A 23241-nucleotide genomic window follows, 5' to 3' on the forward strand; every position below is an offset into this window, starting at 1 on the left:
TTTAGGCTGAGAAACCATTGAAATGAGCTGATACAATCGTTTACAGAGAGCATCTGTGAAGTATCAAAGTATGTCGTACCAGTTGTATATTTAATGTACACATTATTTCTCCTAAATGTGTTAGCATTTCAAGAAAATGGAAACTTTTAGTATGTAGTTTGGTATAATGATTTGGGGAATTGGTTTCAGTACATGTTGAATTTTCTGTAGCTACTTTGGGGACTTGAAACTAACCTTTATATAAATTAGTTTCTTCTTGCAACAAGGGGTTCTCCCTGAAACAAAACTGTCACAGCACTAAAAATTCAAGAAAAGAAAGAAAGCATAAAACACATTGGGAAGAATAGCTTTCACTTAAGATGTTATTTTTCAAGTAGTATTTACTGAAGAGCTAGGTCAATTAAACCAGATGACATACACAGATTAAATGCTCTCCCACTTCTCTGTATTAGAAATTAGTATGAACATTTGGATATGAACAGTATTACAGTTTATTACTCAACACACTCTTTTATTTTGTAGAAGCCAATAAAAGCACGGATGGAATCATGGAGATTTCCTTTATCTCTGTGTATTATACCTGGTGTACCGTGGGATCAATTCTATAGAGGAGCGGGAAGGGCTACAATTATTAAGTCCCAAGATGTGGAAACCAGACAAAGGGTTTGTCTGTTTTTCGGAACATGGCGGGGTGCTATTGGAGCCAGGACAGTGGGCTACATCTCTGGGCTAAGCCACAGTGCCCATCTGCCAACGCAGCCCTACAAGCACAGGTCCAGCCCATATACTCACTCCTTGCAGCGGTAGACAAAGGCAGACTGAATTTGCTCCGAGGCCCGGCTGTTGCTTCCATCATCATCCCACAATGCAGTTTCCCACCTGTGTCATCATCCCCACTGGAGGGTGGGGGTGGCTCTCTCTGCCTCGAGTCTAAGACCTGCAGCTGCTGGCTGCAGTTAACACCGCCTGGGGTCTGGGAGCACAGACACAAAAGCTGCCTCTCTGTTCAGCCAGCACACAGCGGCGGCTCTCTTCGCGTGGCCCCTGGGGCAGGAGATGCTCTTGGATCGGGCGCAGCACCTCGCAGTTGGCGGCCTCTGAGCCGCAGTGGCGTGCGCGCAAGGAGAGGAGCCGGTGCCCTCGCTCCTGCCTAAAGCCGGCTGGACTCGAGAGGGGCCGCGTTTTTAATACGATGTCTACAGACACACGCAGCTCGGCCGCGTGGGTGGGTTATTTGGTGCGTGGCGCGCAGCTCTGATACAAGGCGCACAAGAGGAAGAGGAGGAGGAGGGGAGGCTGCTTTTGGTCCACGCTGCTGCTGAAGGTCGCGTCTAAGCATCTCCCGCTCGCTCCCCTTGCCCGCCTCGCTGCGAGAAAAAGGCGCCGCTTTGACCCTTCCTCCCAGGCGGGACACGACCCACGGGGCTTCTCCGCAAGGCAGAGCCCGAGGGGGCCAGCGCCTTCCACGAAGGACACCGGCGGCGCGGCCGGCAAGGCGGGGCGGCGGGGACACCTTGAAGGCGAGGCCCATCCTGGCTGGGGAGGTGAGACGCGTGGCTGCTGCGCGCACTGCTCGGCTGGGACGGGTGGGCCCCCCAGTCTCCCTCCAGCGTGAATCTGGCCCACGGGTCGGTCTGAGGATGGCAGGGACTCAGTGCCCTGCTGCCCTGTGGTGGGGGAGCCGCCGATGGCGCCGCAGCCGAGGGGAGCCCGTGTGGACAGAGCCAAGCAGCGGGGTCCCGAGTCTGCGTCGCCGGGGTGGCGGCGCTGGGGTTTGCTGCGGTCCATGGCGGGGCTGGCGGCAGACAGGGAGTAAACGGGACCCCGATGTCTGAACGGGCGGGTGGGAGGCGAACGTGGCGAGCAGATTTCCCGCTCACTCCGTTTCCTCCCTCTTCCCGCCCGCGGGTCGGGCTGTAGCTTTTAAATGACAAGAACAATGGTGAGAAGAGATGCAGTCCGGGGGAGGGGCACTTCGGGGGGGGGGGGAACGACATTCTTCGCCCCCCACTGTCATTGCACAAAGGCGGCCCCCCCAAATGGCCCTTGCCCGCCCCCCGCTTTCATTTGTAATTTGAGTTCTGATTTCAGTTTCTGTCACTCCCGCCAACATTTGAAAGCTATAAATAGGGACATTGTGGTAGTAAAATAAGGAAACGTCTTTTAATTCTTATTGAAATTCATTGGGCATGGGGAGATTTTGATTCAGAAACATAGAGTATTCTCCTGAAATGTAGAGACTTCCCTCCCTGGACAGGGACAGTTGGAATGTGAGTATTTGCATTTTAATTCTGCTAGATGTTCATTTTGAATGAAATATTGGGAGGGGAGGGGTTGATTTTATCTTTTGGTTACAGCCATTGCAGTAGTGTACAATGCCCTGGTAGGCATGCTGCTTTAACAATAAGGCAGACTTTGTGTTTTTAAATATTGCATTGATTAATAATCCTGCTGGTAGATTGCAGCAATAACATTTAAAAATTAAGTCTTGGGGGGAAATGAGTATCAATCATCTGGGGAAGAAACTAAAAATATGATGTGAATGTGTGTGTGTCTGGTATATCTGAAACACACTCATATGCATAAATCAAAACCCACAATTACTGGCTTTTTGTCTAATCCTGCATTTCAAAAATGCCTAATAGTCTTATTAGTTGCAGTGAAAGTTTTGTTTAGGCAAGGAATGTAGGATATGTAAAAGCATTAAAAGGGAGAAGCTTAGTTTATATTGTGTTGGCCTACTTTCTCTTATCACATAATTGGTTTCCTCTAGACCAAAGGTTTTTGTTCCATTTGTTTTTAAAGTTGAGGCTGTAAATTAAACCAAACTGTAATTATAATTTATCACCTTCATGAAAAAAAGAGGTGTTATATGTAAAAACCTGTGCTTTGTTTATCTGATATTAGAAGGACAACTGAAATAAAACCTTGACAGCTGTTAGCGTGATTGTCATACTGTATGAACCTGCCAGATATCATTAGATTTCCACTGTGCTCATATTGCTCTTAGGCATTTCGACTAACCTATATTTCAAATTATAGTGACTGCTGCTTTATGGTACCTCATTCATTTTTTGTGAGGGGTAGTATCGCTTGAAAGGCAACATAAAATGAACCTATCATTGTTCTGAAGTTAAAGCACTGCTCAGAATGAGAAACACCCTTAATTAATCCTTTTAACTCAGAAGTATTTTTTAAATTTAAAAAATGTTTTTGCAATAAGAACATTGTATCATAAACCCAAACTTTTACTAATTTCAAAACAATCTGGGAAGAAGTGTCATCTGTCAATGAAAAATAAATAATAATCAAAAGGGATCCGATTAAGACCTGGTTCTTGTTCCTCTCACTAAAACTGAATGAGAGAACTTCATTACATCCCAGGAATCACTTCAGTGAGAGCAATGGACCCTTGATGTAAAGTGGTGCAGTTCCACCAAGTAGTTCTGATTTGACTCAAACACTTTCTGTGAAAAAACATGTGAGAAAGGAACACTCACTTGAACCCTTACACACCAAGGAGGGTGGCTGAAACCAGTACATTTTCTCTCCTGTACAGTAGACCAGTTTTGGATGGGACAAAGGGGATGGGACAAAGGGGACTCTCAAGACTGAATAGTGCCTGGGAATCTGTGGGTAGCCAAGGGCAAGATGCCATGAACCCTTGAGAAGAAGTGCAGAAAACCGTCATCCCACATGCCTCTCAGAACCCTTCTGGATGTCAGAGAGCATGGAGGATGATTTATGCTTTATTCCCTAATCCTATTTTTTTTTACAAGGACATTAATGCACATAGGAGGAGGAACAGGTCATTTAGAGAGGTTGCTCCTTGACTCCTCCATTCTGTGTCCTTGCCACTCCTCTTTTTTTTTCCCCACTTCTTTTTCCCATAGGGAAAAGTGGTGACTGAATAGAGAGTGGGATTGTCCTGTGTACCACATTTTCACCGCATTTTTGCAGTTCTAAGGTGGTTTTGCTCATCCCTCCACAGCAGAAGCTAGCATATAAGCCCAAGTAAATATGATCTTTTAAAATATACATTATGCAGGAAAACATTATTTTAAGTAAAAATGTAAACAATTTAAGTGTTTTAAATTTTAAGGATCAGAGGGGTAGCCGTGTTAGTCTGGATCTGTAAAAGCAGCAAAGAATCCTGTGGTACCTTATAGACTAACAGATGTTTTGGAGCATGAGCTTTCACAGGATTCTTTGCTGCTTAAATTTTAAGGGATTCTCTTGCATATGATTGACCTTCAGTCAAGTTTACGCAAAACAGTATTGTGAACCAAAGAATCAGTTGGATGGAAAGCAACTTTGGTCTGTTGGGTAGGGTTGCCAGGCGTCTTGTTTTCAACTGGAATACCAGGTCGAAAAGGGCCCTCAGCGGCTCCGATCAGCACTGCTGACCAGTCTGCTAAAAATCTGGTCATCGGGGCTAAGGCAAGTTCCCTGCCTGCCCTGGCTCCGTGTGGCTCCTGGAAGTGGCAGGCACATTCAGCTCCTAGGTGCAGAGGTGGCCATGGGGGCGCCACACACTGCCCCCTCCCCGAGCACAGTGCTGGCTCCATAGCTCCCATTGGCCAGGAACCATGGCCAGTGGGAGCTGCAGGGGTGGCACAGGCAGTGTGCAGAGTCCCTTGGCTCCTCCATCTTGGAGCCGGACACGCTGGCTGCTTCCGGGAGCCTCCTGAGGTAAGCACCTCCTGGCCAGAGCCTGCACTCCAAACCCCGTCCTGCACCCCAACTCTCTGCCCCAGCCGTGAGCTCCCTCCAGCACCCAAACTTCCTCCCGGAACCCACACCCCATCCTGCACCCTAACCCCTTGCCCCAGCCCTGAGCCCCCTCCGGCACCCCAAATGCCCCAGCCCCACCCCAGGGCCCACACCCCCAATCGGAGCCCGCACCCCTGCCCCAGTCCAGAGCTCCCTTCCACACTCTGAACCCCTCATCCTCAGCCCCACCCCAGGGCACACACCCCCAGCTGGAGCCCACACCCCAACCCCCTCCCCAAGCCCTGAGCCCCCTCCTCACTCTGAACTCCTCACTCTGAACTCCTCAGCCCCAGCCCAGAGCCCTTTTCTGGAGTGGAGCTCATTTCTGGCTCCACTCCAGAGCCTGCACCCCCAGTCGGAGCCCTCATCCCCTCCCACACCCCAACCCCCACCCCAGCCCAGTGAAAATGGGGGAGAGCGAGTGACGGAGGGAGGAGGGGGATGGAGTGAGAAGGGGTGGGGCCTCAAGGCAGGGGCAGGGCCTCCAGGGTGGGGCAAGGGTGTTTAGTTTTGTGCTATTAGAAAGTTGACAACCCTACTGTTGGGTCACCTAGTCAAACCCTTTGTGGTGTGGAAAGATTTAAATATTCTAAATCTAAATGAAAAGCTAACGTTAAATTTTCTTACATATCTTGTATTGCTATAATCTAAATCCAATACAAGAAATTTGAACAGCTGATCTTCTTTGTAATGATTTTTCCATTTTCAAAATGCCTTACAGGCATTTGCCAATTAACCCTCACAATATCTCTGTGAGATCAGCACATAAAAGTTATTTTTCCTATATTACAGATGAGGAGACTGATGGAAAGAAGTTACAGGTGTACTACAAAAAGAAAACAAAAAAATTAATTAAGAACAGATTTCTGTGCAGACATAGTCTTACTAAAGAGTCTGTTAGCACATTTAGCAGCAAATTAAGTTTTAAATAACTTTTTCCCCTTTGTGAATCCTCTTGGTACTTACTTCATGTTTTATTGGTGGTATCCTACAATTTATCATTCTGTAATTTCACAATTATTATGGAAATCCATGGTTTGAAATGAGATTTTAGAGATTTGTGAGGTTGCATTCTGAGATCTCTTCAGCAAAATAGTAAATATTAAGAGGATTTCACAGGAAACAATAATGAGAAAAAAGTTAAAATGTATTTCTGTGCTGAATGTTCCTTATAGCTTGATTGCTGAGGGCTCAGAACTAATCTGTACTTAAATCTATTTTCCCTTTTTTTGCTTTATCTTTAAGTGAGTTGCCTAAGGCCAAGCCATAAGTCAGTGAGAGAGTCAGAAATAGAACTTGGTGATTTTTTTTTAGTTACCGTTCTGTGCTCAAATCTGCAGACCATGGTTTCTCAGTTTGGTGTGGGAAGGTTGCAACCAGACTTCAAGGAGTTGTGACCATCCTCCCTTTCTTAATTTTTTGGATGCCTCCTTCTCATCCAGCAATAATGGAACAGGGGACAAAGTTTTTCCTGTTGTAACACAAGGTCACAATATGGCAAAGGTTGAGAACCACTTCACTAGTCATAGAGTTTAGGCCCAGAAAGGACCACCAGATCACCTAGTCTGACCTGTATATCACAAACTACCTACACCACCAGAACCACCACACTAAACCCAACAACTGAAATTAGACTAAGGTATTACAGTCCATGGGAGACAAGACGATTATGTGCCACAGGCAAAGAATAGTATAAACCTCTGTTCCTCATTATAGCATCTCTTTCCAAACTTCATTATCATGTCCTCCCTCAGTTATTTGTTTTCAGAAGGCTATGCATGTTAACTTCTTTTATCTACTCTGCATACAGGTTGTCTTAGTTTCCAAACCCTTTGTTACCATAGTTACTTTTTTCTAATCTTTCCAATTTATCAATGTTTCTCTATAGTAACCATAACTGCATTTCATATTCCAGATGTTCTTGGTGTCACTAGTGCTAAAGGGAGTAGTTACCTTCCTGGCTTTTCACATGAAATTCCATTTATAAGACTCATTATTGTATTTGTCTTTTAAGTGAATATTTTATACACACAATTTCAAACTCATTGTTTCATTATTTATATCCTTGGATTCTTACTGGTCATATTGCTGTTCCTTTCAAAGAACACTCAAAGGTATGGGCAAAGGAAAAACACATATCACATCTCAGTCTTTTTGTACAGGAAGCAATTTGTGTGAAACTCAAGCTCTGGGTTCTGATAGCTTTAGTAAATGTTACAAAGGGATTCTTCACAAGATTACCAACCATATCTATGAACAGAAAACTGAATCAAATTTCAGCTTTCAAGCAAATTATCTCTGTAGTTAAAACTACTAATTGTATCTTGGAGGTTTAACATCCTACCACAACACTAAAGGACAATTTGATTACTGGGAACTCCACATTGAATCTATGCAAGACCATGTCACTGTGAAGAAAGTCCTGTCCAGTGGTGAAAGCACACAAGCCACTCAGCTGCACCCAGGTACCTCTCAAATACCTTGTCTGCTTCTGAGAAGATAGGCTCTGAGATCACCATTTTGAATTATGTTATTTGAGGAAGAACTGTCAAGTTAAAGGAGTATTTCAGTGAATGATGCCACAGCATCAAGCAATCTCTTTTACCTCTTGCTGTGGTGACATTAATGCCAGAAATACCACTTTCAGGAGAGGTATTTTCTGAAATACATAATTTAGAAATACCACCAGGGCTGGTTCGTGCTTCCATTGGGTAGTGAGATGCAATGGGACTGTTTACATCAGGTTTTGTTTTTCCAAATACCCAGACTTTTCAGATAAATTAAGCCCATCTCTAGTGTTATGATATTTAGACAATCCAGAAAACTGGAGTTGCAGGGATTCTGTTAGAATTATTGACCTTTCAGAAGACAACAAAGAAAATGGCTTGGATTCTTTGCCTGACAGGTTTTGACAGTCTGTGAGGTTCTCAATATCCTTGAGGAAAAAGAAGGGCATATCCACTCATGCGCATCTGTCAATCCTGCTTTTAAAATCTGACAAATTATAATCCTTTTCTATAATTTTCAAGGCAATGGTGTTCTTCTGTGAGCAGCAAAGTGTAAGCAAATTATCTGTAATAGGTTTTTCAGGATATGTCATGGGATGTCTAAAGACAAAGGCAAGCTTCCAGTCCAATCACATAGAGACTGCAGGATACGAGAGTGCTCCCTGCTTGTTCTTCTGGACGGAGGATCTAGATTAGCTACTAAACACATACTTTTGAAGCTCCTTCTCCAGTGGACCCAATCCTTTCACACTTCCTCTCAAGGGCAATTACACCACAGAGGATTGTTTTATCCAGCAGAGTGGAAGAGTGTCATGTGAACGGAAGAAATCTTATTTCTTGGGCTAATTTTCTTTTTATAGGTGGGTTAATTAGTACCCACCAATTAGAACATTGCTTTATCTTTTTGGAGGTAAGGCATGGAGTGGGAACATAGGTAATGGCTGGAATTGCTTAGTTACCAATTGGACTATTGTTCATATCTATATTGCTTCCTTGAAACTTTGCGTGAGAGTTAAGAAAAAGGCCAGGTCTACACTAGACATTTATGCCAGTTTAGCAATGTTGATTAGCTATGTGAGTTTTGGGGATATTTGTATGCTAGCAAAAGTCCTAGTGTGGATGCGGTTATACCAGCATAAAAGTATTTTTGCCAGTATTTCACTCTCCAAACCAGTGTAAGAGATACCATCAAAAACACTTTTTGCTGATATAAGCCATGTCTACCCTAGGAAGATTTTGCTAGTATAACTGTACTGGTATTGCTATACCACTCACAAATTTTTTAAGTGTAGACTAGTCTTGCGTTTCCTTGGCTATTAAACAAGGAAGTTCTGGAGTTTGCTTGGGAGAATAATAATACTTTGCCATTATATAGTATCTTTCAACTGTGGATTGCAAAGCACTTTAAAATGAGGATAATACTAACACTTATTCAGCTTTGTAAAGATAGAGATACTAAGGATTAGATACTTGTCACTTGCCCAAAGACTCTCAATGAGTTAATGGCAGTCAGGCCAAGAATCCAGGCCTCCAGACTCCCAGTTCCTGTCTCTATCTTCTAGAGTCCATAGTGCCTCATAACTCATGTTTGAAAATTCATGTATTTGTTTGTTCTGATGAAAGAAATAGCCCCTTGTCTGAGTTGGAATGAATGACTCTATTTCTGTCAAGTATCAGAGGGGTAGCCGTCTGGATCTGTAAAAGCTGCAAAGAGTCCTGTGGCACCTTCTAGACTAACAGACGTATTGGAGCATGAGCTTTCGTCGGATGAATACCTACTTCCTCAAGGATATTGAGAACCTCACTTTCACCCACGAAAGCTCATGCTCCAATACGTCTGTTAGTCTATAAGGTGCCACAGGACTCTTTGCTGCTATTTCTGTCAAGTTATTTTGTTGATGTTAATGCGAATTTTTATATACTTCTTGATGAGATACTGTGGTCTTATAAGCATTATGGCCCCAATCCTGCAAGTTACAGCATGGGGTGGACCCTGCACTCATGGGGAGCGCTGTAAGGTGCAAGTATATGCCTGTATACACAGTGTTGCAGGATTAGGGTCTCTGTGTGAAATTCTGGCCCTTCTGAAGTCAATTGATTTCATTGGGGTCAGAATTTAATCCTATATCGTTAAATCAATTTTCCATACAATCTAAACCAGGGGTAGGCAACCTATGGCACGGGTGCCGAAGGCGGCACGCGAGCTGATTTTCAATGGCACTCACACTGCCTGGGTCCTGGCCACCAGGCCGGGGGGCTCTGCATTTTTATTTAATTTTAAATGAAGCTTCTTAAACATTTTAAAAACCTTATTTACTTTACATACAACAATAGTTTAGTTATATATTATAGACTTATAGAAAGAGACCTTCTGAAAACATTAAAATCTATTACCGGCACGGAAAACCTTAAATTAGAGTGAATAAATGAAGACTCGGCACACCACTTCTGAAAGGTTGCCGACCCCTGATCGAAACATTCATTTTTAAAAGGTTCTCAGCTTTTTCATTACCAAAAGAACCTTCACAAATCAATCAATGCACTTCTGCCCTGTTATTCCCGACTTGCAGCTCTTTAGCTCAACACTAGCAGAAGCAAGGGGTGTGAGCTTTATCTCAGTGAAGTGTTAATTTCATCACCTAGTTGGGATTATTAAATGCTAACGTTATTAAGCACAGGCAGTGTAAAGGCAATTCTGCAAATGCTCCAGTGGGACTAATCAGGATACTGTGGTCTGTACTGGTTAACAAGTATTTGCAGAATGGGCCTTAAGGTCATTTAATTTAAATCAGTTTTTAAACTGATTTAGTCAAACTGGGACAAACCTTTGTGTGGACACTCTTCACTTTCAAGACCTTCATGGCCTATCCCTACCCTAACTGTCATCTCTCATTCAGTATCAATAGGTTGACTCCTTCCTCCAGTAGGCCCATGAAATAAGGATGTCAACCTCCATTGTCCACTTGTCAAACTTTCAAATGAGCATCTTTGTGCTTTCTCCCATGCTGCTCCACCCACAAACATCCCTGTAAATGTCTGAAAAGCACTTCACTGTTCTCCTTCAAATCCCTACTTAAAAATTTTTCTTTGCCATGATTCTGACCAAAACTCACGCTGTTGTGCTGAGATCAATGTCTATCATGCTGACCAATATTGACTCATTAGTCCCTTGTACGTTTCTGTCTGTCTCCATCTGTTGCCTCTTATTTTATCCTTAGGGATGTCTACACTGGCAGAGTTACAGCGCCAACAGTTACAGCACCGCTCAGAGAGCGCTGAATGGAAACTGCTGTTGTGTGTTCACACTGTCAGCTGCCTGCACAATAGCATGTTCACACTTACGGCACTTGTAGTGGTATTTGGAGCGGTGCACTCTGGGCAGCTATCCCACAGAGCATCTCTTCTTCTTCTGCCACTAAGAGTTGTGGGAAGACAGAGAGTCACAGGGCATCCTGGATCCTGTCCCAATACCCAGTGATGCATTGCAATGCATCCCAGCAATCCCTGTGCTTCCACTCGCATTTGGCGCCTTCTTCCAATGGTTTGTGTACTGCACACTTTGCCTCTTCAGTCCGCAGGAATGGATCCTGCACTGTTGATCAATATGCTGCTCGCTCTCACTAACACGTCATGAGTGGCAGAGGAGTTATTCCTTAAACTGCAAAGGCAAGAGGAGTGTGATATTGATCTCGCCATGCGTAGTAGCTACAACATGAGATTGCTTGTGGCATTCATGGAGGTGCTGACCACAGTGGGACACTGCTTTGGGGCTCGGGGAAACAAGCACTGAGTGGTGGGATCACATCATCATGCATGTCTGGGATGATGAGCAGTGGCTGCAGAACTTTTGGATGAGGAAAGCTACATTCATGGGACTGTGTGATGAGCTCGCCCCAGCCCAATGGCACAAGGACACAAGAATGAGAGCTGCCCTCCCATTGGAGAAGCACGTGGTGATTGCAATGTGGAAGCTGGCTACTCCAGACTGCTACCAATCAGTCGCTAACCAGTTCAGAGTGGGAAAGTCGACCGCTGGACTTGTGTTGACAGGGCCATTAATTGCATCCTGCTCCAAAAGACTGTGAGTCTGGGCAACGTGCATGACATTCTGGATGGCTTTGAACAAATGGGCTTCCCTAACTGTGGAGGGGTGATAGATGGCATGCATATTCCAATTCTGGCACCAGACCACCTAGCTACCAAATACATTAATCGGAAGGGGTATGGTTCTCCAGGTGCTTGTAGATCACTGCAGGCATTTCACGGACATTAACGCAGGCTGGTCAGGAAAGGTGCATGATGCACGCATCTTTCAGAACACTGGCCTGTTCAGGAAGCTACAAGCAGGAACTCTCCTCCCAGACCAGAAGATCACTGTAGGGGAAGTTGAAATGCCCATTGTGATCCTGGGAGACCCTGCCTACCCCTTAATGCTGTGGCTTATGAAGCCATTCACTGGGCTTCTTGACAGCAGCAAGGAGCGGTTCAACAAAAGGCTGAGTAAGTGTATAATGACTGAGTGTGCTTTTGGCCATTTAAAGGCCTACTGGCGCTGCCTATATGGAAGGCTGGACCTGGCCAATGGCAGTATTCCTATGCTTATAGCTATGTGCTGTATGGTCCATAACATTTATTAAGGGAAGGGTGAAAGCGTCACTCAGGGCTGGACCTCTGCAGCTCAGTGCCTGGAGGCTGAATTTGAACAGCCAGAGACAAGGGCTATTAGAGGGGTGCAGCGCAGGACCATAAGGACCAGAGATGCCTTGAGGCAGCAATTTGAAGCTGAAAGCCACTAATATTTGTTGCTGTGCTCGGGAGTGCAGTGCTTGTAATGCTAGAAGGTGATTGTGATTGGTGCAGACAATGCACTGTGAAGGTTTAAGAAAATTACCTGTTGCTTTGCAGGGCTCTGTTTGCTTTCAATTAATAGAATAAAGATTGCTTTCAAACCAAAACAATTATTTTATTAAAAAACAACAACAAGAGGAGACAGACAAACAAAAAAATGCATCAGCACTGAGGGGGATGGGGGAAGTGAGGGTCCCAGGAGGAGGTAAGATCCTGGGACAGTTAAAGATTTGTGTATGTCCACTTATCATATCCAACCTTCGCCTTTGGAGTACAGTACAGCAGGTACTGTACTTCAGCAGGGCTAAACTGCAGAGGGACGGTTGTTGAGTGCAGTGGGTACTGGGAGTCCGCAGGGCTGGACTGTGACGGGGCAGGAGTGTAATGCAGCAGGTACAGACTGGAACCAGGAGATTGATAAGTGTGTTGGCAGTGTGTGTGGGGCGAATGGGAAAGAGTTTTGTGACAGTAGCTGCAGGGCAGGGCGGGCACGGAGCTGCTCGGTTTGCAGTGCTAGTAGCATCTGGAGCATGTCCGCTTGGTGCTCCATAACAATTAAGAGCCACTCTGTGGCTTCATTCTGGCGTGCCGCGTTCTCCTTTCGGTCCCTCTTCTTGCTGTCCCACCACTCCTTCAGTTCTTGTTTTTCAGGGGCGGAGTGCATAATGACCTCACACAGAAAGACGTCTTTAGTTCTTTGTGGCCGCTTTCTAATTCTGCGCAACCGTTCAGCCGAGGCTGGGCTCCCAAGGTCATATCTGTGAAGCCAAAATGCAACATTTTACAGAAGCAGTATTATTTGCAACACACAGAGCACTGATTTAAAACACAGCCACTATTCACATACCTGTTACTAACTGACTGACCGTAGGCAAGCACATATGAGCCACAAGCCTTGTGGGGGGAGGGATAGCTCAGGAGTTTGAGCACTGGCCTGCTAAACCCAGGGTTCTGAGCTCAATCCTTGAGGGGGCCATTTAGGGAACTGGGGTAAATATCTGTCTGGGGATTGGTCCTGCTTTGAGCAGGGGGTTGGACTAGATAACCTCCTGAGGTCCCTTCCAACCCTGATATTCTATGAAGACCCCCCCCCCCCCGCAATGGTGAGTAACCGCAGGGGCAGGGGAAATCAGTGTTCCAGGACCATACTGTACACTGGGCATGTGGCTCTTGGGGAGAGCCAGTATTGTGGGGGGGCCTTATAATCATTCCTGTCCTCACATTTCCACAGGCTGTGTTCATTATGGAAGATACCTAGCTGCTGAGGGTGAGCAGGGAATCAAGGGAGGGTCTTCTCCAAGACTGCGGCTTCCGCCCTGGCCCTTATGCAGCTTGCCTGTGTGCAGCAATGGTTCTCCCCCACCCCCAGTCAGGGCACAGTGGCGTGGGAAAGTTATACTTAATGGGGCAAGAAACAAAGCAGCTCTGCCAAAGAACCTGCAGCAGTGGATTGCCCAGTATGAGAGTTTCGTGGAGATCTCTGTGGCAGATTCCTGTGAAATGAAGGAGTCAATCAACACCCTGTTCCACTGCTCAGACTAAGTGTAGGGAGCCAGGGTGGCTTCCCTCCGAGCCTGAGGGTAAAAAGCCACTCTCTCAACCTGAGTGGGCGGGGCCAGGCCAAGCTTGTTCCACCCCCCGGAAGGGGAGGGGTGGAACAGGAAGTACAAAGGGCGGGGCCCTTAGCTCAATGGGAGCAGCACCAGGGAGGGAGGCAGATGCAGACTGCACGCTGCTCCCTTCGGACCTTGCTGCCACCCCAGGGGAGGCCCTGGACCAGGGGAAACCTGAGCTGGAGGAAGGACTGAGCTCACCAGGACTGCCTGCCGCCGAGTACCCCGAGAAACTGGAAGAGCCTGAGGCGGGGGGAGAGCTTGAGCTGCCAGCAGCGGTCTACCCGGGTGAACTGGAGGGACCTGAGGGACGCGTAATCGGGTAGGAAGTAGCCCAGGGACTGAACGACACGGGGGTGAGTCTATGTTGCGGAAAGAACCCCGCTAACCCAGTGACGAGACCCTCGTCTCGCCCTGCCAGGGCCCTGGGCTGGAACGCAGAGGTGTAGGGCGGGCCTGCGTTCCCCTACCCGGCCAGTCAGCCTCAGGGACCGGGTCCTGACAGCGCTACAGGCTCTTGCCGGCGCTCCCCTGCCTGAGGGGCGCTACAGGCTCTTGCCGGCGCTCCCCTGCCTGAGGGGCGCTACAGGCTCTTGCCGGCGCTCCCCTGCCTGAGGGGCGCTACAGACTCCTGCCGGCGCTCCCCTGCCTGAGGGGCGCTACAGACTCCTGCCGGCGCTCCCCTGCCTGAGGGGCGCTACAGACTCTTGCCGGCGCTCCCCTGCCTGAGGGGCGCTACAGGCTCTGGCCGGCGCTCCCCTGCCTGAGGGGCGCGCTACAGGCTCTGGCCGGCGCTCCCCTGCCTGAGGGGCGCGCCGCAGGCGTTCACCGGTGTTCCCCCTGCCACTGATTCTCCGAGACCGGGCGGGGCTCAAGCCGGCCAGGGAAAGAGTAGCTCACCATCGCCCCTAGCGGTGGTAAGCCAGGCGACGCAACTTACAAGTGGCACCTGACCAGGGACCTGAACCTATCCCTGCCGGAAGGGATTAGGGCCACGAGGCGTTTGACGCCCCTAGGTGGAAGATGGAGATAGACGCTTATCAAGTTCCTGGCCGAGAGTCAGCAGCAGCAGCAGCAGCAACTCATACAGCAGCTGGGAACCCACCAGCAGCAGTTACTTCAAACCTTGGGGGCCCAGCACCGTGAACAACAAACCCAATGCTTCCAGCAACTGGCCACCCTGTGGCCGAGCCCCGGTGGGGTTCCACCAGGGGGGGCAGCTTCGCCTACCCCCCCTGCTCCACCAATCCGTCTGGCCAAGATGGGGCCTGAGGATGACCCAGAGGCTTATCTGGTGACCTTTGAGCGAGTGGCGGCAGTAGCCGGTTGGGCACCGGGCCAGTGGGCGACCCTCTTCGCCCCCTATTTGACGGGGCCCGCTCAGAAGGCTTACCGGGGGCTCCCAGACGATGAGGCCCGGGTTTACGCTCGAGTGAAGGCAGCCATCTTGGATGCTTTTGACATCACCCCGGAGACCTTTCGACGACGGTTTCGGGGAAAGCTTTACCCTCCGGGCGCCCGGCCCCGGGCCGTGGCCCAGGAATTAAAGGATGCAGCTGGCCGATGGCTACAGCCCGAGCGTAGAACCGCGGCTGACATGACGGAACAGATCGTCCTCGAGCAATTCGTGCACATCCTCCCGACTCCAGGAAGGGCGTGGGTGTTGCGGCACCGACCTCAAACTCTGAGCGCGGCCGTCACGCTTATGGAGGACTTTCTAGAGGCCGAGGCCCCTGTGGGGCCGGCCGCCCGGCCCCCAAATTCGGGACCGGGCACTCAGAAACTGGAAAGGGGGTCCAACTCCAAGGCTGAGACACCACCCCGTGCTCGACGGCCAGAGGGCGGCGGGACCTCTTTTCCCCGACGCCCAGAGGCTCCGCCACATACGGGCTCTGGACGCTGGACCCGACCCCCAGGACCTGTCCAACCCCGCGGCCTCCCTGGTGCCCCCATGCGGTCGGGGCGCCCAGAGGTAGGACCTTGCTTTCGGTGTGGCGAGTACGGCCATCTGCAACGAGACTGTACGGCGATGGAGTGTGACTTTGGCCGCGTGTACACTGGGGAGCGCCGAGCCCGCCCGCCTTCCGCGGCCAAGTTGACGGCTCCCATGGACGTCGCCGGGACCCACGTGGTGGGTCTAATCGATTCAGGCTGTGGACAGACTCTTGTTCGCCAGGCGCTCCTTCCAGATGCCGAGCAGATCATGGGGGAGGTTCGGATCCAGTGTATACACGGGGACGTGAGACCGTACCCCACGGTTCAGGTCCCTATCACGGTGAACGGAGCAACCCAGTTAATGAGTGTGGCGGTGGCCCCATCTCTGGCCTACCCGGTTATTCTGGGCCGGGACTGGCCAGATATCGTCGAAGTGCTCCGATCCTTATCCCCGGAAGAGGCATTGGAGGGAACTTCCTCGGAAATCGACATAGACCCCAGTGCGCGGGCCGACCCCGGCGCTGCCCCATTTCTCATGCCTGGGCAGGACGGCCGGGGGACGGGGGGGCCCCCCTGAGGACATTGTGGACTTTAGCCGAGATCAAAGGGAGGACCCTACACTACGGTTTGCCTACGAACAGCTGGCACGGGTGGAGGGGGACGTCGTGGAGGTCCAGCGGGCTATCCAGTGGCCTAGGTTTGAACTCAGCCACGATCGGCTCTACCGCGTGGAGCGAGACCCTCAAACCCAAGAGGTCCGGACCCAACTCGTGGTTCCCCGCATTCATCGGCGGGCTGTCCTGAAGCTGGCCCACGACATCCTGGCCGCAGGCCATTTAGGCCCGGAGAAGACCGCAGCTAGGGTCCTGGCCAAGTTCTTCTGGCCCGGTATTTACCGCGAGGTAAAGGATTATTGTATGTCATGCCCGGACTGCCAACACGCTGCGCCAGCGGGGGTCCGGAAGGCCCCTCGGGTCCCCTTACCAATCGTGGGCGTTCCCTTTGAGCGGGTAGCGATGGACCTGGTCGGGCCCTTCCCAAAAAGTCAGGCGGGCCATCAATATATTCTTGTCGTGATGGACTACGCCACCCGCTTCCCCGAGGCCGTCCCCTTAAGAAGTATCACCGCCCGCACTATTGCGGCGGAGCTCGTGAAGATCTTTGCCAGGGTGGGCCTCCCTCGGGAGATACTCACTGACCAGGGAACCAACTTTACCTCTAAGCTGTTCCGTCAGGTGTGTGCTCTGCTAGGGATTAAGAAACTGCAGACCTCGGTCTACCATCCCCAGACTGATGGGTTGGTCGAGCGTTTTAACCGGACCCTGAAGGGAATGTTACGACGCTTCCCCACCCAGGACCTCCACCAGTGGGATCAACTACTCCCCCCCTTTACTACTGGCAATTCGGGAAGTTCCGCAGGCTTCCACGAAGTTCTCTCCATTTGAGCTCCTCTATGGGCGACGACCCCGCGGCGTGTTGGACCTCCTAAGAGAAACTTGGGAACGCACACCGTCCGCAACGCAGGGCCTCCTGCAGTATGTCTTACAACTACAGGGGCGGCTCGCCCGGACGGGTGAGCTTGCTAGGGAGAACTTAAACACAGCCCAGAGAGCCCAGGAGCAGCAATATAATCGGGGCGCCCAGGCCCGAACATTTGTACCAGGGGATCGCGTCCTCCTCCTACTCCCCTCGGAGGAATCAAAACTTTTTGCCCGCTGGCAGGGCCCATACGAAGTCCTTCGCCGGGTGGGGCCGGTCACGTACGAAATCCGGCAACCTGGCCGCCTGAAGGAAAAGCAGATTTATCATGTAAACCTGTTGAAACCCTGGAGGGAACGGGAAGGACTACTAATTGCCCCGTACCCCCCCGAACCGGACCTGGGGCCACAACCCCCCGAGGAGTCTGAAAGTGGTGGGCCCCAGCTAGCAGAGACGCTCACCACTGAGCAGCAAGAACAGGCTGCCTGTTTAGTGAAAGCGTTCCCCAAGACCTTCACCATGAAACCCGGGCGGACTACACTCGCCTACCATGCGATTCAGACCGACCCAGGGGTGGTGGTCCGGGGGACGACCCGGCCATTGCCTAGGCGAATGCGGGAGGCCGTGGAGGAGGAAGTCCAGGCAATGTTGGAGCTGGGTGTTATTGAGCACTCCCAGAGCGAATGGCGGAGCCCTGTCGTCCTTGTCCCCAAGCCAGATGGGAGCCGGCGGTTTTGCATTGACTTCCGGAGGGTCAACGCCGTTTCAAAGTTTGATGCCTATCCAATGCCCCACGTGAACGAGCTCCTTGACCGACTTGGGGAAGCCCGTTATATCACCACGTTAGATCTCACTAAGGGGTACTGGCAGATCCTCTTGGAACCCCGATCCAAGGAGAAGACCGCGTTTGCCACCCTTTCCGGGCTCTACCATTTCACCCGGACGCCATTCGGCCTCCATGGGGCCCCGGAAACCTTCCAGCGGTTGATTCTACAACCACACACTAAGTACGCTGCGGCCTACCTGGATGATGTGGTCATCTATGGCAGCAACTGGGAGGAACATCTCAACCAGGTAGCGGCTGTCTTCCGGGACCTTCGCGCTTCCGGTCTCACAGCCAATCCAAAAAAATGCCAAATCGGACAGGAGGAAACCATTTACCTGGGGTACACCTTGGATCGAGGACTGGTACGGCCCCTCGTCGGGAAGGTCCAAGCACTCCAGGAATGTCAGGCGCCGACCACGAAGAGACAGGTGCTGCAGTTCTTGGGCTTAGCTGGCTACTACCGGCGGTTCGTACCCCACTTTGTAACCATTATGGCCCCTCTGACGGACCTCCTGACTAAAAATAGCCCCCGCCGAGTGTGCTGGTCTGACGACTGCAAGGAGGCCTTTCAAACTGTCAAAGCCCGCCTGTGTAGCGAGCCAGTACTCTTCAGCCCGGACTTTCGTCGTGACTTCATCGTTCAGACCGATGCCTCCGGCGTAGGGCTTGGGGCGGTCCTCTCACAGGAGATGGATGGGGAGGAACACCCTATTGTTTATCTTAGCCGGAAGCTGTTCCCCAGGGAGCGGAACTACTCCATCCTTGAGAAAGAGGCCCTGGCGGTTAAGTGGGCGGTGGATGCCCTCCGCTACTACCCCCTTTGGGGCCCCCTTTACACTGATTACAGATCATGCACCCCTGAAATGGCTCAATAAGATGAAGGACGCGAATCCCCGGCTTCAGCGATGGTACCTCACTCTACAGCCCTACGCCTTTTCGATTCGCCACCGGGCGGGACGGGACAATGCCAATGCGGACTTTCTATCCCGCCTGGGGGAGGCTGGGGATGCCAGCTCCGGGGTTCAGGAGCTGGATTTGAGGGGTGGGGTATGTAGGGAGCCAGGGTGGCTTCCCTCCGAGCCTGAGGGTAAAAAGCCACTCTCTCAACCTGAGTGGGCGGGGCCAGGCCAAGCTTGTTCCGCCCCCCGGAAGGGGAGGGGTGGAACAGGAAGTACAAAGGGCGGGGCCCTTAGCTCAGTGAGAGCAGCACCAGGGAGGGAGGCAGATGCAGACGCAGACTGCACACTGCTCCCTTCGGACCTTGCTGCCACCCCAGGGGAGGCCCTGGACCAGGGGAAACCTGAGCTGGAGGAAGGACGGGGCTCACCAGGACTGCCTGCCGCCTAGTACCCCGAGAAACTGGAAGAGCCTGAGGCGGGGGGAGAGCTTGAGCTGCCAGCAGCGGACTACCCGGGTGAACTGGAGGGACCTGAGGGCCGCGTAATCGGGTAGGAAGTAGCCCAGGGACTGAACGACACGGGGGTGAGTCTATGTTGCGGAAAGAACCCCGCTAACCCAGTGACGAGACCCTCGTCTCGCCCTGCCAGGGCCCTGGGCTGGAACGCAGAGGTGTAGGGCGGGCCTGCGTTCCCCTACCCGGCCAGTCATCCTCAGGGACCGGGTCCCGACAGCGCTACAGGCTCTTGCCGGCGCTCCCCTGCCTGAGGGGCGCGCTACAGGCTCTTGCCGGCGCTCCCCTGCCTGAGGGGCACGCTACTGGCTTTTGCCAGCGCTCCCCTGCCTGGGGGGCGTGCTACAGACTTTTGCCGGCGCTCCCCTGCCTGAGGGGCGCGCTACAGGCTCTTGCCGGCGCTCCCCTGCCTGGGGGGCGCGCCGCAGGCGTTCGCCGGTGTTCCCCCTGCCACTGATTCTCCGAGACCGGGCGGGGCTCAAGCCGGCCCAGGGAAAGAGTAGCTCACCATCGCCCCTAGCGGTGGTAAGCCAGGTGACGCAACTTACACTAGGCATGTAGTGGTATGTGCATCGTACAGACACAACCCTGCTTTCTGCAACCCTCCTGCCCCCAACAACTCGCTTAGCGATTCCCAAAATCAAAGCCACTTACCGGGAGCCTCCTCTCCTGTTTGCGCTTTGCCAAGATCTGACTGCTGTGACTGGCTAGTCTCCTCTGGGGTAGAGAAGAGCTCCTGGCTGCATACATCTCTGGCCTCCGAGTCATTCTCTGCCTCTGGGTCCCCCTTCCCATCCATGTCCAAGATTTCCTCCTCCTGGCTCAGTCCACTCTTGACTGGCATGTGAGCCACCAAAGTATCCACAGGAGCCTTTGCAGTGGAGGTGAGGTTTCCATCAAGTATCACATCCAGCTCTTTGTAGAACCGGCAGCTCTTGGGCTCAGCACCGGAGCGGCGGTTTGCCTCCCGCACCGTGTTCCACAGCTCCTGCACTGCAGGGTGTCCCGGTCATGGCCCCTTTCTGTCATGCATCGTGAAATCCATCCGTAGGTATCATAATTCCTATGGCTGGAGCACAGCAGAGACTGGACAGCCTCCTCTCGCCAAATGCTGATGAGGTCCAGCAGCTCAGTATTGCTTCAAGTGGGGGATCGCTTGGTGCATGGAGCAGGCATGGTCACCCGGAAAGATGCATGGAGGCCACTGCATGTGTCACTGAGCAAACAGGAAGGGGACTTTCAAAATTCCCAAGGAATTTAAGGGGTGGGAATGATGGTTGGTCACCTTAAGGCAGGCCAGTAGAGTTCAAACCGAGGACCAGAGAGGCAAGAACATGCATTGTGGGACACCTCCCAGAGGCCAGTCACAGCACTGTAATTGACTAGGGTGTCTACACTGGTACTGCAGTGCTGTAGCCTTGGCGCAGAAAGCTGTACGCCTCTTGTCGGGGTGGTTTTGTTACAGCGCTGCAACTGTGCAGTTTCTGCGCACTAAGTGGCTTGGCAGTGTGCACACCTTGAGAGTTACAATGCAGAGAGCTGCTTTACTGCGCAGAAACTTGCAAATGTAGACGAGGCGTTGGATTGTAAGGTCTTTGGGGCAGGGACACTCTTTTTTCTGTTTTTTGTGCAGCTCCTAACACAGTGGGGCCCTGATTCATTACTGGGGCTCCTACATGCGACAAACAATGAATAATAACTCCTTTTTAAGAGAGGTTTATGCTAAAATGAAATTAACCAATTTCCAATCTACTTCTGTGAAACTGGGGCGGGGGGAGAGAGAGAACCTGGTTTAAACCAAAATAAAAGGGTCCACACATGGTTGTATGAGTTTAAGTAAATCACTTTAAATTTACACTTTACACTTTAGGCTCTGACTGATGCAATTTTCTCACACACATGGAAATTTATTGTCTATTTATAATAGAGGAAGGATGGTTCCACTCTCAGATTTGCAAGATTCAGTTTCAATTCCCTGCTCAACCACCGATTTCATGGGTGACCTCTGCATACCACAGTTCCTTATCTGTAAAATGGGAATAGTACTGCCTCAAAGGGGTGTTTTGAGGTTAAATCCATTAAGGAGTGTGAGGTGCTCAGATACTGTGGTGGCAGGAGCCATATAAGTACCTACGATAGATACAAGTATAATTATAAGAGTGTCCACAGGGTGAGTTATACCTGTGTAACTACAGAGATATAATTGTGTTGGTATATCTCCCTGTGTAGACAGGCCTCAGAAAACAACTCAGCTGGAGTTGAGGTGCTTTCTTTCTAACAGTATTTTTAGGAGTGTCTTTTTTTTTTTTTTAAACTGAGATAGTTATACCAATACAGCCCCTAGCATGGAGGCAGTTATACTCATAAAAAGTTTTTCATACGAGTATAGCTTATTCCGCTTTCTGTATGGGAATAGCTATACCAGTATTAAAGTAGCTTGTACTGATATAACTTTAGGTCCACACTGAAGGGTTTGTACTGTTTTAACTATTGTGTTAGTTCATTCATTCATTCATGCCCGTCACCCCAACCGGGGTATGGGCCGCCAACCACAGATCTCCAGAGTCTTCTATCCTGGGCCATTCGCTCTAGCTGGTTCCAGGTATAGCCCATTTTTTTGCTATCAACCTGAAGGTAGGTATTTCTTCCTCTTTTCCGCTTGCCTTGGGGTTCCACCGCAGTGCCTGTCTGGTGATGTTGGTTGGCTGCGTGTATGTCCTATCCAGCCCCACCTTCTCCTTCTAATTTCTTCCTCTGCTGGGAGTTGACGGGTCCTCTCCAAGAGGTGGATGTTACTGATGGTGTCTGGCCAGCGGATCTGGAGAATCCTCCTGAGGCAGCTATTAATGAAGGTCTGGATCTTCCTGGTGGTTGTTTTGGTTGTCCTCCAGGTTTCAGCTCCATACAGTAGGACTGATTTCACGTTGGAGTTGAACAGTCGAATCTTTATTGCCAAAGACAGCTCTCTGGAGCTCCAGATGTTCTTGAGCTGTAAGAAGGCTGCTCTTGCCTTACCAATCCTTACTTTGATGTCTGCGTCTGTGCCACCCTGCTGGTCGATGATGCTACCTAGGTAGGTGAAGGACTGTACTTCTTCCAGGGGCGTCCATTCAGTGTGACTGGGTCGTTGCTGATGGAATTGATCCTAAGGATCTTGGTCTTGTCCTTGTGGATGTTGAGGCCAACCTGTGATGATGTGGCTGCCACTACGTTGGTCTTCTCTTGCATCTGCTGTTTACTGTGTGAAAGGAGTGCAAGGTCATCGGCAAAGTCCAGGTCATCAAGCTGGGTCCACAACGTCCACTGGATTCCAGTGGATGTCTTCATAATCCAATCGATGACGAAGAAAGAGAAGTGGTGACAACAAGCATCCTTGTCTGACTCGGTTCGCACCTGGAAGCTGTTTGTGAGCTGCCCTCCAGGGATCACTCTACAGTGTCTGCCGTCGGAGGAGTTCTTGATCAGGTTGACCACCGTTGCTGGGATGCCATAGTGCCAAGGAGCTTCCAGAGGGTCTCTCGATCCACGCTATCAAACGCTTTCTCATAGTCAACAAAGTTGATGTACAACGAGGAGTTCCACTCCATAGACTGCTCGACTATGATGCGGAGCGTTGCTATCTGGTCCGTGCATGATCTGTTCTGCCGGAAACCTGCCTGTTCATCTCGTAGCTGTGGATCGACGGCATCCTTCATTCTCTCTAAGAGGACTTGGTTGAAGACCTTCCCTGGCACCGACAGGAGTGTGATTCCTCTATAGTTGGCACAGTTGCTGAGGTCTCCTTTCTTGGGGATTTTGATGAGATATCCCTCTTTCCAGTCAGCTGGAATCACTTCTTCTTCCCATATC

General features: G+C 50.4%; 1 protein-coding gene across 2 annotated transcripts in view; it reads left to right on the plus strand.

The window, feature by feature from the left end:
• Nucleotides 1-949: 949 nt before the first annotated feature.
• SLC38A1 (solute carrier family 38 member 1) overlaps nucleotides 950-23241 on the plus strand; it is a 54191-nt gene continuing 31899 nt past the window's right edge. The window contains exon 1 of one of the 2 annotated variants that reach the window (XM_039498344.1): nucleotides 950-1544. The gene's annotated coding sequence lies outside the window, so the exon portion shown is untranslated. Of the gene's footprint in view, nucleotides 1545-19225; nucleotides 19464-23241 lie in introns of those variants that run through there. The other variant, XM_039498423.1, reaches the window with a different exon arrangement.

Source organism: Mauremys reevesii, linkage group 1 (assembly GCF_016161935.1).
Source record: "Mauremys reevesii isolate NIE-2019 linkage group 1, ASM1616193v1, whole genome shotgun sequence".
Classification (NCBI taxonomy): domain Eukaryota; kingdom Metazoa; phylum Chordata; order Testudines; family Geoemydidae; genus Mauremys; species Mauremys reevesii.